Below are 8716 nucleotides of genomic sequence, written 5' to 3'. Positions count from 1 at the left end.
GGAATCGGAGTAGTCGGGGTGCTGAGAGCGAGCGGCGCCCCGAGTTCGGAGCGAGGGAGGCGTGCGAGTTATGGAAGGGTGGTGTGGGAGCCAGGGCGCTCGGGGTTCCCGTGGGGCGGCACCGGCTGGACGAGGATAGCTGGAGGACAGGGGGACGGAAGCGGGGCCCCCCAGGCAGGAGCGGAACCCACGCGGAGACTGCGCGGGGGCCTGAACCCCAAGAATGGAGGCGCCGCTCTTGCAGTCGCCGGCCTCGTTTTCTTGTACGCAAATCCCGGAACGACCGGAACCGCCATCCCTGTCTGCGTCCCAGGGGTGCCCTATGTGCAAAGAGGAGGGTGCGTCCCGCACCGCTACGGGGAGGAGGGGGCGGTTGCAGGCGGAAGGCTGTGGGGGTGCGGGCTGGAGCCCGGGCACGCCACACATTCCCGTGCCCCTCCCCAGAAGAGCGGGGGGGGCCCTAAGCCTCTCCGGAGCCTCCTCCGGGGTGTACCAAGGCCACGGATCCAGGCCGGGGGCGCTATGTAGAAACATCGTTGGCCCCTCCGAGAGGACAGAGGCGGCCTCGTGGTTGGGCGCGGGGGAGGGCTCACGCTTCCCCAAAGTGGCGCGAGCTGCTTCAGCGTGGGAGGGAAAGGACACAAACTTGGCCATTTGCCAGAACCACTGGGGGCCGCTTGACTTTGCCCCCCCCCCGACTCCCTGCGGCCTGAAAGGTACCACTCTTCCTAGGAGAGCCTTCGGGGCTCAAGTCTGAGGCCTGGAAAGAGTGGGGTAGTGCGGGCCGGCCTGGGACTGGAAACCCACCAACGTTCCTCTTGTGGGGAAGGCGCGGGAACAGTTGCCTTGCAGACCCTCTTCCCCGTCGAGGAAGGGTGGCTCTTCCGGAGGTGAAAGCGGGGAACGGCCTCAGAGCCCCCGAGTGGTGTTAGTTCCTCTAACCGCGACCCGGGCAAGCGAGTGGGGTCCGTGCCACCAAAGTGTTCGTCTCCCCAGACGTTACACCTTAGTTCGCTGCCACGTCTGCTCGGAGTCGCGGCAGCGGGTGCGCAGAGTCTGGGGCGACAGGAGACGCCATTTGCATCCCCCCTCCCTCCTGCAGGTTGGCGGGGGCGGGGGTGTCGCCCGCCGCGGAAGCATATTCCTGGCAGTGACACTGATTAGATGCTGTGTCTGTACGTGCACAGAATCGGGGTGGGCCTTCACCTCTCCTGTGAACACACACTTTCTGTTGGAAAAGTTGCAGGGTTGTTGTTTTTTTCCCCCCCTCCTCTCGCCGCACAGCTGCTGTCTCCAGGGCGGAATTAAGCGAGCACGTTTGCTCAGCCGGAGGGAGAGAGGATCGCGCCGGCGCGGGGAGGACGCTGGGCCCAGGCCGCGAAAATCCAGCCCTGGCTTTGCGTGGAGCTGCCGAGTGAGGCGCTTACGCGCGCCCGGCGAGCCGAGGCCTGGTTTCCATCTGCCCCTTTTGCCTCCGTGTTAAGTTGGCCGGGGAAAACCCAACGATCCGTGCAGAGCCCCTCAGAGGAGAGCCACCGCCCCCCACCCCGCAGCCTGATCCTTACCGATGGAAAAAATGACAGTATAGGTCAGAGCAGGCTGCCCGCGAGTATTAATGCGGTCGCCTCCGTTCGCGGTGCTTGGGGAGGATGGGAGCCTCGCCAGGAATCCGCCGAAGGAGGAGCCGTGAGGGCTGCCTGCCGCTTCCCAGACTAGAAAACGTGAATTCTCAGAGGGACCAGACAGATGTGGTCAGACAGCTGCGGAACTTACCCCAGTTAAATGCACATTGTGTGTGCATATTTCAAGTAAGCTCAATGTTTTTCACTCCAATCAAACAGGCGTTGAGCCAGTTAAAAATACTGTGAGAACAGGTTAGTTGGTAGACGCGAACCTTGCTCTCAGCTTGGTATTAAACGTGTAGGCAGGAGGGGCTGAGCTGAGCACCACTATTTTGGCATGGCCAATGTGTGCCCTAAGAAGGTGGGATCCTCTTTGCGCTCCATCTTCGAGGACCTTTATTTTGTAGTTTCTATTTGGGGGTTCTTACTCCTTGCAAAGGGTTGTTTGTGCTTCGCTTTCATAGCCCGCGATTTTCTCTTGGCATTTTCTTTTCCTGTGTACGTGCTGCAGGGTGCGTGGAGGTGGCCCGGAGACGTGCTGCCGCCGCCCTCGGACTCACTTGAGCTCCACGCGGCCTCGGAGGAGGAGAAATGTGAACTCTCCGGGTGGCGCTCAAGAACTGGAATTCTGATTTAGAGCTGCAGGCTCCTTTCGGAGGCTGGCCGGCCATGGCTGGCGGGGCTGGGGGCTGGGAAGGGGAAACCCCAGGGGTGCCCCTGAAGTCTCAGGAGCAAACCTGGAGGCTCCTGCTTTCTTTGACCTTCCTGGCGCTGACAGCCTGGCACGCACAGTTCTGATAAGGATCTACTGAGAGCCAGAGCGCACAGCCAGCACTTTTCAGTGATTAGGCTAAGACCCGTAATTTAAGGGAAAGGCCATATGTGTTGTCTTTGAAAAGGAAAAGGCAGCCTCTTCTAATGAATTATGGGTGACTTCTCGGGAGAGGCCAGGCAGGGAGGCTTTGCCCCACACTCCTCTCCATGGAGCGGGCTAGAAACCCCATTTCAAAGGTAATGGGACCCTTTTTGAAAATACAAAGCTGACCAATTCTGTTATTTGGCTGACAGTAAAATGTGGCCCACCAACAGCCCAGAGACAGGGTGTCCATCCACCAGCCCCGACCAGGGTTAGACCCACATTACACCCCCAGGGGACTTAACTTTTGTCCAGCTGCTCAGAGAGCTGATGTAGAGAAGGTGGCCTTGCACCATCCAAAGGACAGACTGGAGGAATAAGGCAGAAGTCCTGGAAACCAGGGAGGTCCCTAAGGCTGCAGCGAGAGAGATGGTGCTGGTGACTGGGCCCCATAGGAACTTGCCCTTGAGCCAGTATAAGTGAGCACTTTCCTACACTACCATTGCACACGCAGGACTTTGAGGGAAAGTGGAGGAGACAGTTGAGTCTGTTTTGCGTCAACTTTTCTGTGGGCCATAAGAGGGTCCGTTCCACCCTGTCCAAACCCCTGACTAGGCCACTGGAACTTTAACCTAGACCTGCTTTGCATACCTTCCCAATCCTAGTCTAACAACAAACACAAGTAGCTTTGTGTCAGTCAGCAGTCTGAGCACTTTATGTATTGAGGCACATTGTTCTCAGAACAATCCTTGGGGGGATACTATATGATGGTCTGTGTTATAGAGGATGCTGAGGTCCAGGACTGGCAAGGGACTTGCCCAAAACCAGAGTTGGGGGTAGGGCCTGGCTGACTAGAAAGACAAGGTTGTGTTGCCCGCCCAGTGATAGGTAGTGAGGGTGAGCTCTGGGGGAGAGTCAGACTGACCCCAACCTTCCAAAGAAAAAATATTATGACAAGAGACCAGAAGTCTCAGTACTTGGCTATTGTTCTGCAAAGGCAATTTCCGGAAGCCTGGTACAGAAACAAGTTACTGTGGCTCAGTGGCACACAGGGTCAGGGAAGGCGGTTCAAAGGCCCTGGCTCAACCTAGCATCCTGCGGTCACATCTGCCAGAGGTGAAGAGGGGCTGGGGGCAGCCGATTGCCTTGCTGAGGAACTCCTTATAGCCCAGTGTCAGTGGTCCCAACCGCCCGTGGGGCCTACCTAACCGGCTGCCTGCGGGGTCTGCTGGTTCATGCTGGTCCCTTGGCTCCTCCCACTGAGCTGGCCAGATGCCCATCCTTGCCTCACAAGCTCCAGGATCCTCTCTGCTGGAGCTGCCAGCCCCAGGCCTCCAACCCTCTCGCCCTGGGCCTGGAGAGCCCAGTTCCTTGATCTGGGTTGGGAGGGCTGGTTCCAGGTTCCTGTTGCTCACCCTGCCTCCCCTAAACACCCGTCCTCCTGCCTGGGCTCGTGCAGACACAGCTTGGGGTTCCCCTTGCAGCGGGTCTCCGAGGCCTCCACCCTCCTTCCTCCTCCTGATTCAGGTACTTCAAAAGCCTGCCACTGCTGTGTCCTACACTCTAGAAGAGTCCAGGCGGAAAGGCCGCACTGCCATCCTTCCCCCCCAACACACCCGTCTGGGCACATGCTTGGCACCCTGGCATGTAGCCAGGACTGCGAATCCCTACCCCACCCCCTGGAATTGGCGGCTGCCAGTGGGGACCTGTTCACTCTGTTTTGCGGTGACCTGGGAATCAGAGGAGAGGGCCGGAGAGTGGGGCCTGCCCGAGCAATGAGGGTGGTGGTAAATCCCCTGTCTTGAGGGCTCCTCCAGCCACCACCAGTAGGAGTCTACCCTGCAAGTGCCCTACTGGCCACAGCTTGACGCCCTGTGTTGCCCCCTTCCCCCTCGCCCCACCAGTGTGTCTTGCCACCAACGCTAGCCCCTGCTTTGAACTCGGGATGACAGAGCGTGGAAGCCCCGCTGCCCTGGACACTGCTGGTGACGCGGGGGCCCGGGCTGGCAGCCGAGGCCAGGGAAGGAAGGCAGCAGCATGCCTGCCTCAAGGCAGAACACTCGCCTTTCCCGGAACCTGAAACCCAGGGGAGCCGCTGCCATCTTCGCGTGACGAGCAGCGAGACGCCGGTGATTAAGTGTTTCTTTCCGGCTCTCCTCCTTTCCACAGGGCTAGAAGAATAAAACCTGCTGAAAAAAAAACCCACACAGGACTGCACTCTCCATTCGCTCTCCACCTTCATACTGGTCTCCCAGGGTGCGTGGAGACTCTGAGGACTGGATCCCAGAGCCGTAGGCCTCAGTTTCCATTCTCTTGGGCTCAAATCTCAGTTTAATGAAGGGTGCACACATTGCTGAAGCCTCTGGACCCCATCTCCTCACCCCCCCCCATAGGGATTAAACCTAAACACAAGAATACCCACCCACACCCGGGACTAATCCTGCCTCGCCTCCTGGGATTAACAGGGCTCACAGGTTCATAAAACGCTTCCGGTGAGGCCAGAGGGTCTGTCTGCAGAAACCCTTTAAAACTGTCCACCAGGGCCTGGAGTCGGAACTGACCCCGTGGAGGGAAGTGAATAAATAGACAATCCAATCATTGGAGTTTGCAGGCTGCATCTGTTGGGAAGGTGGCTCACAGGCCGGGCAGACAGAGCCCAGAGGAGGATGGTTTACTAAAAGACACTAACCTAAAGGAGGGCGGGTGGGGTCAGGAGCTGGTGGATTTCAGCTGGCTACTGACCTCACTTCAATGAATAAGACCACTGCCCTGAAACTTGGGGGTCAGTCTCCTCATCTGTAAAATGGGAACAACACTTACCTTGCCCCCCCCATTAAGGGTCTGAGGACCAGAGTGTTAAAGCACTTTGTAAATGTCACCTGATTGTCCACTTTCCTGTGGTCGGTGTTCAGCGTCTTACATAGAAAACCCTGTAATTTGCTGATTTAAACACAGTAAATATTAGCCCTTCCTCAAATCCATACAAGAATATTTGAGATAAAGTGAATCCAAACCAAATCTTTGGAACCTAATCTTTTGACTCTCCTTATTTATGTCATTTCAAATTAAGTTTCTAAAGTACTGTAATAGGAGAATCTTTGGAATGTCGAAAATTGGGGGTTAATGGGAACAAAAAGGAGCCTTGTAAATGGGTCAAATCACATTTTTAGAAAACCGGAAGAACATAAATTCAAAGTGGCTTCTTGACTATGTGCCCTTCTGTTAGTCTGGAGAGCAGATACCCATAGACAACCACATCCCTCCAGGACCCCGGAAGTAGGCCCTGTCCCAGGCTTGGTCAGCTAAGAGGTAGGTGATCTTTGCCAGCTGGTTGAGGACAGAGAAGTAGGGCTTTGCTCTAAGTAGAAACTTTGCTCAAAATGAATATCAAAAGACCTAGGCCTGCCTCTGCATCCAGAAAACTGCTAACGCTGGGGGGGAGGGGGGCTGTGACCTCCTCCCGGGTAGAAGGACTCTCGCAGCACGACGGGCCCCAGGTGGTCCCAGGCCGGGCACTCACCCTGCATCCCAGCCTTCCAGCGGTAAGGTGCAGGGTGTTCCCTCTAAGCCGCCCGCCGGCCTTCCTCTCGGCTCCCTGGCCCTGGGGCCTCGAGCCTCCACCCTATCGCCCCTCGTGCAGCGCGCTCACCGCCCTGGCGCCCAGCCCGGATCCAGAGACCTCCTCCGCCCCACAGTCCCGGCTCTTCCCCTCGTGATTCATTTAGCAGCGGTGCAGAAAGCCTGTTTACCTCCGCAGCCCAGGGCGACTGGATCTGCGTAAAAAGCCCCAACGCCAGCGCCGACCAGTAGGGGGGGATTGTCCTATAGATTATTTCTCCTCCTGGTTTTTGTTTTGTTTTGTTTTGTTTTAAACCAGAAGGAAGGCTTGGTTGGAGAGGGGGTGGGGTGGTGTGTTGCTGCTGTTTTTTAAAACACCGCATTTGAAAGAGAAACAAAAGCCACACAAAAGCCGTTCAGGAGGCACCAAGGCTGATTTTACATATAAAAAGTGCAGCGAATACCGAGAGGCCCCCAGCGGTGATAAACTAAGTGGTTGGCCCGATTTCGACAATTAGCAGTTAATCTGTTATCTGCGATCAGCAAACAAGTTTTGAGGCTCGGAGGACACCCAATTCCTGTTTCAGTAGACAGCGCGAACTCGGATCTGTAACGTACTCAGATCTGTAAGGGACGTCCGATGCTCTTGGGTTTTCCTACTGGGAATCCAGCTCCGCAAACGCTGGTTTCCCGGGTTTGGAGGACAGCTGCGAACCACAGAAAATTCTCTGGGGCCGCTTAGGACCCTCCACTTGCGTCGCACCTCGGCCCGAAGCTTGTCTGTTTGGCTCAGGTTTTTCCAAATTGGTTTTTACCGTTTGATTTCGGAGACCTGGTTTTTGCACGTACTGGGCCTCCAATAAATAGACTAAAGTAAGACTCTGGGCCTGGAAGGTACCCTCGTGCGTGGCCTGGCCGTCGGAGCCCATCCGGGTGCCCAGACTCGCGGGGCCGCTGCAGCCTGCGCGAAGCTTCGCCCTGAGCGGGCCAGGGCGGGCGGGGGATACCAGGAGGCACGAAGCGCCTGGAGCCTGCACGATGATAAATATTGCGCAGACAGCCCTCCCTCTAAGCCGCCCGCCGGCCTTCCTCTCGGCTCCCTGGCCCTGGGGCCTCGAGCCTCCACCCTATCGCCCCTCGTGCAGCGCGCTCACCGCCCTGGCGCCCAGCCCGGATCCAGAGACCTCCTCCGCCCCACAGTCCCGGCTCTTCCCCTCGTGATTCATTTAGCAGCGGTGCAGAAAGCCTGTTTACCTCCGCAGCCCAGGGCGACTGGATCTGCGTAAAAAGCCCCAACGCCAGCGCCGACCAGTAGGGGGGGATTGTCCTATAGATTATTTCTCCTCCTGGTTTTTGTTTTGTTTTGTTTTGTTTTAAACCAGAAGGAAGGCTTGGTTGGAGAGGGGGTGGGGTGGTGTGTTGCTGCTGTTTTTTAAAACACCGCATTTGAAAGAGAAACAAAAGCCACACAAAAGCCGTTCAGGAGGCACCAAGGCTGATTTTACATATAAAAAGTGCAGCGAATACCGAGAGGCCCCCAGCGGTGATAAACTAAGTGGTTGGCCCGATTTCGACAATTAGCAGTTAATCTGTTATCTGCGATCAGCAAACAAGTTTTGAGGCTCGGAGGACACCCAATTCCTGTTTCAGTAGACAGCGCGAACTCGGATCTGTAACGTACTCAGATCTGTAAGGGACGTCCGATGCTCTTGGGTTTTCCTACTGGGAATCCAGCTCCGCAAACGCTGGTTTCCCGGGTTTGGAGGACAGCTGCGAACCACAGAAAATTCTCTGGGGCCGCTTAGGACCCTCCACTTGCGTCGCACCTCGGCCCGAAGCTTGTCTGTTTGGCTCAGGTTTTTCCAAATTGGTTTTTACCGTTTGATTTCGGAGACCTGGTTTTTGCACGTACTGGGCCTCCAATAAATAGACTAAAGTAAGACTCTGGGCCTGGAAGGTACCCTCGTGCGTGGCCTGGCCGTCGGAGCCCATCCGGGTGCCCAGACTCGCGGGGCCGCTGCAGCCTGCGCGAAGCTTCGCCCTGAGCGGGCCAGGGCGGGCGGGGGATACCAGGAGGCACGAAGCGCCTGGAGCCTGCACGATGATAAATATTGCGCAGACAGCCCATAAATAATTTGCATTATGTTCAGCTGACAACGCAGGGCGATTAATTTTAATAGCTACATATTTGCCTGGGCTGCTGCTTTCGTAGGCCCCGTAATGAAAGGCGAGAGGCCGCCCTGGCTCCGTGCTCGTGGTCCCGGAAGGCTGCCGAGAGAGGCGGAAGGCCCGATCCCGGACTCCTCCAGGCAGCCACCCGGGGCGCTTCGGTCTCGCCCTCCGCGCAGTGCAGGGGTGGGGTGAACGCGCGCCGCCCAAGCACCCCCAAGGCCCGAGCAACAGGATCCTCCATAATGACACTGCACATTGGTCTGCGCGGGGGAGCCACTTGTGGACGGGACGGGAGACCCTCCCCAAGGCGATTCCGCACCCTGCCCGGACCAAGTCCCGAGTGAACTCCGGAGGAGATTTCACGGTCCACTTTGGTGAGGGAAGACGTGCTGGCGTTCGCCGCCGCCAACTCGCCAGTGGGCCGCAGCTCCGCGGAGGCTTTTCCCCCCTCCCGGCTAGGGCAAGGGGCAAAACAAAGCCCGGCTGCCCACGCGTCCTCCGCTCGCGC

The 8716-nt window shown here is 57.4% G+C and overlaps 1 protein-coding gene across 4 annotated transcripts in view; it reads left to right on the top strand.

Annotated features, from left to right (window-relative positions):
- Bcor (BCL6 corepressor) overlaps positions 1-8716 on the top strand; it is a 134114-nt gene that overhangs the window by 405 nt on the left and 124993 nt on the right. The window lies entirely within an intron of this gene.

Source organism: Fukomys damarensis, unplaced genomic scaffold (genome assembly GCF_012274545.1).
Source record: "Fukomys damarensis isolate Sample0158 unplaced genomic scaffold, DMR_v1.0_HiC HiC_scaffold_39, whole genome shotgun sequence".
NCBI lineage: Eukaryota > Metazoa > Chordata > Mammalia > Rodentia > Bathyergidae > Fukomys > Fukomys damarensis.
Note: the sequence above shows the minus strand (reverse complement) of the source record. Positions and strands in the feature narration are given on the sequence as shown.